Source organism: Chrysochloris asiatica, unplaced genomic scaffold (assembly GCF_000296735.1).
Source record: "Chrysochloris asiatica unplaced genomic scaffold, ChrAsi1.0 scaffold00121, whole genome shotgun sequence".
Classification (NCBI taxonomy): Eukaryota; Metazoa; Chordata; class Mammalia; order Afrosoricida; family Chrysochloridae; genus Chrysochloris; species Chrysochloris asiatica.
Window position 1 is genome coordinate 8,785,358 of NW_006408639.1, and position 9,227 is coordinate 8,794,584.

Sequence of the window (9,227 nt, forward strand, 5' to 3'; positions counted from 1 at the left end):
AGGCACTGGGCCCCAGCTCCCAGAGTACACATCTCACTCCAGGGAGAGAGTCCACATTCCAGGAGCTGCACAACAGAACTCCTCAGCTCCACATGTTTATCACAGCCAAACTCCTCCTGTTGCACACTCGCCTCTTGGAAATAACAAAGCCCCTAAAGTTAAAACTAACTTGCTTCTGCTTCTGTAAAATCCCCACATGCTCACTACTCCCTCCCCACTATATGAAGTAGCAAATACCAGCCTTACACACACACCTTTGCTTGCTCTGTTATGCCCAAAGACCCAAACACTATATAAACTACAGGCTTTCCTATAAACGGGCTCAGTCTCTGGATAAGAATCCTCTGAGCCACATGTCTGCACAATAAATTTCTTCCATTGTTACAACCCACGTGGCGGTGGCAACCCCTTCAGAGTGACTCAGGTAACACCAGGACACTGGTGGCAGGAGCTAAGCTATACACTTTCTCTTATTTAATCTCAGATTCTACTCTACTTCGCCCTAGTCTCCCAAACTATTGGCAACCAGAATGAACTTTTTTAAAAATGCCATTCTGACCTCCTCTGTCCTCTGAGGTAGCATAGTACCAACTACAGAGCCAGAATGCTTGGATCTGAGTCCTGGCTTTGTCTGTGAGACCTTGGACAAGTCACTTGACTTCTCTGTGCCTCAATTTTGTTATCTGTAAAATGGGGTGGTTGAGATGGTTAAAATCCATCTATTTGTTAGAGTTTCTGTGTGCATAGTATGGGGAAAAATTATTATAATCCTGTTTATTGTACATTGTATTGTAATCTTTCTTTTTTTCTTTACTTCCTAAAGTAAAGACTTCATGATATTTTTCTTTCACTACTTCTCGAGGAAAGCAGAAACTTTACAATCTTTCTTTTTCCTTTCCTAAAATAGGAATATGAACCTTAGAAATCTGAACTAGTCAACCGGGTAAGGGAAAAGATTATGCGGTCAAAACCCTAGCCAGTGGGGTGAGACACAGCTGTAAGGCTTGTGTCAGGGATCAAAAACCCAAGTGGACTGTCCACTCGGTGTGCTCGCTGGCCTGTTCCTGTATGTACGGCTACGCACACGCACCCTCTTGCAGGAGTAAATTTTGCTTTACCAAGGTAATTTAGTCTCACCGAGTGTATTTGTGCAAGATCGGAATTCATTCTAACAATTTCGGGGCTCGAGCGAGATTTCCCAAGGAGCTCTGGTAGCGTAGTGGTTACAAACCGGGCTGTGGTTACAAACCACAAGGTCAGCAGTTCGAAACTACCAGCTGTTCCGCGGTAGAAAAATGAGGCTTTCTGCTCCCGTAAAGATTTATAGCCTCGGAAACCCTGCACAGGGTGGCTATGAGTCAGAACCAACTCCACGGCACATAACAACAACAACAACGAACGGGATTCCCATTCCCTTTAGGAAGCAGCTTTAGCTTTTCCTCTGAGGGAGATGTGTCCTGTTGCATAGTTGTGACAACTCTCGGGTGAGATCGGCTGAAGTCTCCCAAGGAAGCGAATAAAACCGGATTCTTGGCAAAGCAGGAAAAAGGCCTACTCGAGCATCACCACTTGGCAACCAAGTAACACTGTGCACAGGCCAAGGTAAACAAAATCCCTGGGGTGCCCAATGCTTTCTTGGTGGTTGAGACATCCCAGAAGTTGTATGTGTATGAATGAGATATGCTCTGGGCACGAAGGGAGTGTGGAGTCCTGATCCGTGATCTGTGACCACCTCATAAGGCTTAGGGCGGTATCAAGTCAAGGACTCAAACCGAGTTAGGGGTTTATACCAACACACCAATTGCTAAGAGGGGTCCAACATTCCCGTGAGAGAAGTGGCCGGAAACAGATGAAGCAAAAATAAAAGAGAGCAAGAAAGCTCCAGGTATAGAAGGGGGAGTTGAGCCTCTTTGTAAGAAGACACAACCAGGTAGCCGGGATGGGAAATAATACCAGTAAAAGAATATCTAGAGAAAATGAAACCAAGGACAAAATTCCCCCTGGTAGTCTGTTAGGATTAATGTGAGAGGATTAGAACAATAGTGCGCGTGCGCGAACTAAAGGTAAATAGAGATAACACGATAAGGTATTGCTGTTTTATTTGCACACAGGTACACATTTTAAAGCTATCTGTTTTTTGGCTTAAATTTGACTCAGACCAGAATTGGGTCTATCAATTTTTAATTAAATATGTCAGTAACAAAAATCCTATCCCTCAGGAGGAAGTAGATTATGCCCTACACTGGAGACAGGGTCCTGTTGTCCTATTTGCACTAAAGGGATAATAAAGTGAAGAAAGAAAAACTTTCTTCCCCTTGGCACCCCGTTTTCTCTCTACCCCCTGCCTTACAATCCTGCCTTTTCTCCTACATGCCCCAACTCACAACCCTGAACTCTCCTCTTTGAAAAGTCCCCTTAGGAAGAGGAGAACTTGGGATTCATCAGCGTATCCCTAACTGGTTCAGGGGACCAAAAGAAAAAAAGGGCAAATGAGAAAGTACGCCAGGTTAGACCCAAAATTTCCTTTGGCCAGGGAGTATTAAAGCTCCGTTTTGTCACTAACACTTGGCCTGATATCTGTAAAAGGACACACACAAAAAGAAAACTGGGAAAACAGGTTTATGGAAGAACTGTTAAAGGAAACTGAAAAGGTCTAATGTAAAACAGGATAAAGAAAAACAGAAAGCCCAAACTATGTTGTCTACCTTAGGACAAGGAGCTCTAGTGGTTATAAATCGGGCTACAAACCTCAAGGTCAGTAGTTCAAAACTACCAGCAGTTCTGTGGGAAAAAGATGAGGCTTTTTGCTCCTGTAATGGTTTACAGCCTTAGAAACCATATATAGGATCACTATGAGTCAGAACCGACTCCATAACACACCACCACCACTTTCAGGCAGACAACTCAAGAGCGGATAATTAACCAATGCCCCTCGGGATCCTGACCCCCACAGTCAGGACAAAACAGGAGGGGAGGGGAACCCAAAAAACTGCCAGATGAGAAAACAGATACTTCAAATGTGGAAAAGTAGGCCATTTTAAGAGGGAATGCCCAAAATGGAACAAAAAAGGGGGTGGGTGGGAGATGAGGTAGTCTGCAGAAGACAATACCTTATCCCCTTATCCCCAGGGAGAAATGGTTTACAGCCAATATGGTAGTTTTTCAAATAGAATTCTTAAGATAAATGTAGACATAGGCTGTTTGAGCTTACAATGCAAACTTCTGAGTGTACCCATACAAAGTGAAACTTCAATGTGTATCAGGCATTGAGAAATTGTTTTGTTCTGTTTCAATATCTTTGATATTTTTTTCTACAGTAAAATAGTATAAATTAATCCATTTAAAGGATAGTTAAGGATTTGTTTGGTTGGTGTGATAGCAGTTTTTAAAAATATTATACATTGTTCAAGACTTTGTATGTATTTTATTGTTGTATTAATGTTTCAGGTCTTCTGAGAACATAATACTGTTTTGAAAGATATTTTGTGTACCAGTACTCTAAATTGAAAACACATTTTTGTTGTTGTTGTTGTTAAAATGTGGGCCACCCTGTATGTATGCATTTCGTCTTTTTAAGAGGAGGTACACTATATTATGCTGTAGACATTAAAAGAACTCTTGGTCCAAACCCATCCCTTCAAATTCATCGTTCATCACTTCTGACCATGAGACTGATTAAGATCTGGAAGAACAGACTCCAGCTGAACTGTGAGGGCCCTTCCCAGGTACAGTTGACCATTGAGACAGGCAACCAGAGTGGACTAACTACTCAAATAAAGGAACTGGTAAAAAGGGACTCTCCCCAAGGGAAACGTAGTTACTAGTGGGAAACACATTCCTCACCTAGGGAACCTCTCAGAGTGACCCTGAAAAGAATCTGAGAGGCTGCCTTGCTATACTGCTGCCAAATTGTCACATTTTTTCCCTGGTCCCTCTCGCTTTCGGGGGTCTAAATAACTAGTCCCACCAAGTCGCCGCTTCTCAGACCTGGTAAAATGGGGGTGCACTGGGGCTTATAAAGGTATGGGTTCTCTTCCTCTAAGAATGGGCTAATACATATTGATTGTTGTTGTTGTTGTGAAGTGCCATTGAGTCGGTTCTGACCCATAGCGACCCTGTATAGGGTTTCCAGGGAGCAGCTGGTGAGCTTGAACTGCTGACCTTGCAGTTCAAAGGCTTTGCAGTCTGGCGCACATAAGCGCCACACCACATATTGATTAGGAGGAGTGATATGCTGAATATTCATCAACTTTTAGTAAAGGGACACAGACTTATTGAAAATGGCGTTCCTTCTCCAGTTGTCAGCTCTAGGCATTATCTTCGTGGTTCTTCTGCCTGTGGCCAGCTACTTCAATTAGGGTTTCAGGTCTTGCTAACCTTATCTTTGTCTCGAGGCTAGTCTTCTCAGTATTCTTGTTGGACTAGAAAAGTCTTACCCACTTCATTGATCCCTGTTTGTTGTTGTCGTTGTTATGTGCCGTGGAGTCGGTTCTGACCCATAGCGACCCTGTACAGGGTTTCTGAGGCTATAAATCTTTACGGGAGCAGAAAGCCTCATGTTTCTCCTGCGGAAAACCTGGTAGTTTCGAACTGCTGACCCTGACGTTAGCAGCCTGATTCGTAACCACAGGGGTAAATATGAAACCAGAGGAAGAGAGGCCAAGGGCCCAAGGATTCTAACATGTCCCTGATAAGATGGGTTGGGTTTGGAAGCTAACATAGGTAAAAATGTATCATTACCATGGGGTAGATGCAAAGGGCTTTTGCCTATGACCAGCCAGTCAAGACCCTTTATTTATGTTTGTTTCTTACTGTTCTAAAGGGGCAAATACATTGATCGACATTAGACAATTGTCTCTGAGACTCCTCTTGTCTGCACAGGATAACAGAACTGGGAGAGATGCCATAGTTGTATCAAATTCCCCTTGTGTATGGAGAGACACGAAATGAAATGGACATTTGAGGCTAGAGGCCTAATGGTCCTTGGGGGCTGACCTGTAAGACCCCTGACATTAGAGAACAGTTGTGACAATGAGTTACAGGATTTGTTGCCCCAGGTTCTAGGGTCCTGGATGACAGCAACCATACAGCGCATACCCTGAGAGTGCAAAGGGGACCACTTGGGCTTCTGGGCTTCCTGCCGCACAGGTGTAACAATCGCTCTTATTTAGAATGTGAACAAAATATTTAATCCATTCCAACCAAGCATTCACATCGCATCCCCATATCCTGTTTCTAAAGCTATAGTTTGCCTTAGGTCTTTAACGTATGTAATTGTCACTTTGGAAGGGTTATTTCCTGAATTTAAGGGAGTACTAGATCTGAATCATTTCTAGGATTCTGTGTTTGAGTTATATCCTTGGCAGAGGTAGGGCTTGAGTTTTGTCAGAAAATTGAGAACCTCAGGTTGGAAGGCACTCAAAATGTGACTTGGGAAGAGCTGCCTCCTCAAAGTAGAGTTGACAGTGATGACCGAATGGAGTAGAGCTCATGGAAGTAAAGCCCATGGGACCTTCATTTGCTGATGAGCACAACTCAGAATGAAGAGAAACAGCTATAAACATCCATTGATAATTGGAACATAGAATGTATGAAGTATGACTGTAGGAAAATTGGAAATTGTAAAAAATGAGATGGAATGAATAAACATTGATATCGTAGGCATTAGTGAGCTGAAGTGGACTGGTATTTGCCATTTTGAATCTGACAACCACATGATTTACTAAGCTGGGAATAACAAATTGAAGAGGAATGGTGTTGCATTCATTGTCAAAAAGAACATATCCAGATCAGTCATGAGGTACAATGCTATCTGTGATAGGATAACATCCATGCACCTACAGGGAAGCCCACTTAATACCACTATTATTCAAATTTACGCACCAACCACTGAAGCCAATGAGGATGAAATAGAAGAATTCTACCAACTTCTTCAATCTGAAATTGATCAAACATGCAATCAAGATGTATTTTAGTGGTGATTGGAATGCAAAGGTTGAGAACAAAAACTAAGGATCAGTAGTTGGAAAATATGGCCTTGGTGATAGAAATGATGCTGGAGATCGCATGATAGAATTCTGCAAAACCAATGATTCTTTCACTTCAAATACCTTCTTTAGACAGCATAAGAGACGACTATACACATGGACCTCACCAGATGGAATACACAGAAATCTAATTGACTACATCTGCGGAAAGAGATGATGGAAAAGCTCCATATCATCAGTGAAAACAAGGCCAGGGGCAGAGTGTGGAACAAACCATCAATTATTCATATGTAAGTTCAAACGAAAGCTGAAAAAAATGAAAACAAGTCCACGAGAGCCAAAACATGACCTTGAATATATCCCACCTGAATTTAGAGATCATCTGAAGAACAGAGTTGATACATTAAACACTAAAGACCAAAGACCAGAAGAGTTGTGGGATGACATCAAGAACATCATACAGGAAGAAAGCAAAAAGTCAGTAAGAAGACAAGAAAGAAGGAAAAGGTCAAAATGGATGTCAGAAGAGACACTGAAACTTGCTCTCCAGCACAGAACAAAACAAGGGGACACTGAATGGTTTAAAATTAGGAGAGGTGTGCGCCAGGATTGTATTTCTTCACCATAGTTATTCAATCTGTATGCTGAGCAAATAATCTGAGAAACTGGATTATATGAAGAAGAATGTGGCATTAGGATTGGAGGAAGACTCAACAACCTGTGATATGCAGATGATACAACCTTGCTTGCTGAAAGTGAGGAGGACTTAAAATACTTACTGATGACCATCAAAGATCACAACCATTACACTGCACCTCTATGTAAAGAAAACAAAAATCCTCACCATTGCAGAAATAAGTAACATCAAGATAAATGGAGAAAAGAATGAAGTAGCAAAGACTTCATTTTGCTTGGTTCAGTTATCAACACTTATGGAAACAGCAGTAAAGAAATCAAATGGACTTACTGCATTAGACAATTCTGCTGCATAAATCCTCTTTAAAGTGTTGAAGAGCAAAGATGTCAGTTTGAGGACTAAGGTGCACCTGACCCAAGCCATGGTATTTTCAATAACTTCATATGCATGTGAAAATTAGACAGTGAATAAAGAAGACCGAAGAAGAATTGATGCATTTGAGTTATGGTATTGGAGGAGAATATTGAAAGTGCCATGGGCTGCCAGAGGACTCTGGGTGTGGTGCTGTAGGATCAGTACTTGACTGTGAACCACAAGGTCAGTAGTTCAAACCTACCAGTTGCTGCTCGGAAACTCTACACAGGGTTGCTGTGAGTCAGAACCAACTCAATAGCACATACCAAAAACAACATGGGCTTCCAGACAACAAACAAATCTGTGTTGTAAGAAGTACAACCAGAATGCTCCTTAGAAATCAGGATGGCCAGACTTCATCTCTCATACTTTGGATATATTATCAGGAGGGCCCAGTCATGCTAGGTAAGGTGGAGGGTCAGTGAAAAAGAGGGAGACCTCCCTTAATGAGACAAAAAGATACAAGAGCAGCAGCATGGGGCTCAAGCATAGCAACAACTGTGAGCTTGGTGCGAGACAGGGCAGTGTTTCGTTCTGTTGTGCATGGGGTCACTATGAGTTGGTACTGACTCGATGGCACCTAGCAACAAGAAACTGGGAAAAAGCACATTTTATTAAAAGCACCCATTTGTGGCATTTCTGTGGTAGCAGCACTAAATAACTAAAACAAAAACTGTTGAACATGTTTCCATTTGAGTTACTTTCGACTGGGGACTGTCCTCCAGTTTGCTACATGCCCCATCACTCTCTATTGTCTCAAAAACAGCACGGTTCACTAAGTGCTGGGTTCAGGCAGACACTGGAGTTTGAGACCCTGGTTGTAGTTACTTGGTTGATGTTTATTTTTCCCGACAGACTTTGAATCCCATGAGGACAGGATCTTATGTCTCCAGTTCAATGCTAGAGCCCCAGCATAGTAAGTAGTTGGTGACGGAATGAATGGATGACAAATAAACAGACCTATGAGGCCAGCGCTTTGATTATACCCATTCTACAGAACAGAACACTGAGGCCCAGAGGGGCCCAAGGTCACATATTTGTTTGGTAGCAGAGCTAGGACATGATCTCCAGTTTACCTGACCCCAGAGCTCAACTAACTGCCCCTCTTAGTCTTAATTACCTTCATGTCTACAATGAATAACCTCTGCTTCTTGGAATTGTTGTAAAGATCAAAAAGTATTCTAAAAATCAGAAGGGATACAACAGTATTATTTAAAACATCATCATTGTCATTTTCCCTCTAAAACCAAAGTCTCACTGCTCAAACCCTTTTTGTGGCGCTCAGAGGCTCTGGGAGAGAGTTCAAGTTTGCTCACCTGATCCTGCCTGACTCCTCACCCTGACCATGTCTCCTCTCCCCTGTGTTTTACTCAGTCTGATGTATCTGTGGTTCCCTGCTGACACTGAATCCTGGAATGCCCTTCACTCTCCCAAGCATCACCTGATTGTTCTTCTTTAACCCTTCCAGTTGCAATATGAGCCTCACCTTCCCATGTAGCCTTGCTGACCTTTCTCAGCCCTCTGGGTCCCTATAGCCCTCACAGTTAGCCCCATCATAGCATTTACCACCCTGTTCTGCCCAGAGGAGGCACTGCCTCTGACCTAGCTCCCCTGTGCCCCTGGTGCCCAGGAGGGCGCAATGTGTACATTTGTTCATTGTTAATTCTGTCTAAAATGCCTATGTACTCCTTTCATAATCAGAAAATGAAAGGTCAGTGGGAAATACATTTGGAGTCATTTCTAGTGTCAGGTTACGTTCCAATCCACCAGCTGCGCTGTGGGACAGTGTCGTGGCAGTCTGCTTCAATAGACTTGGTTGGTGTTGCCATTTAATGCCATGGAGTTGGTTCCAGCTGACCGCCTTGGAAACCCTATGGGGCACTTCTACTCTGTCCTGCAGTATTGCTGTGAGGTAGAAGCAACTTGACAGGACCAGGATTGTTGTTGTTCCCACCAGAGCCTGCTGGTGCCAAAGGTTAATGCCTTCTACTGCTAATTGAATAGTTGGAGGTTTGACTCTACCTAATGGATCCTGGTGTGACGCTGTGGGTTAATGCGCTTGACTGCAAAGCTGTTTGAACTGCAAGGTCAGTGGTTCAAGCTCACCAGCTGCTCCTCGGAAACCCTATACAGGGTCACTATGGGTTGGAATCGACTGAACAGCACACAACAACAACGTCCTGGCGTGG

The 9,227-nt window shown here is 43.0% G+C and overlaps 1 protein-coding gene across 1 annotated transcript in view; it reads right to left on the minus strand.

The window, feature by feature from the left end:
* EFCAB12 (EF-hand calcium binding domain 12) overlaps nt 1-9,227 on the minus strand; it is a 40,591-nt gene that overhangs the window by 26,005 nt on the left and 5,359 nt on the right. The gene's annotated exons all lie outside the window — the stretch shown is intronic.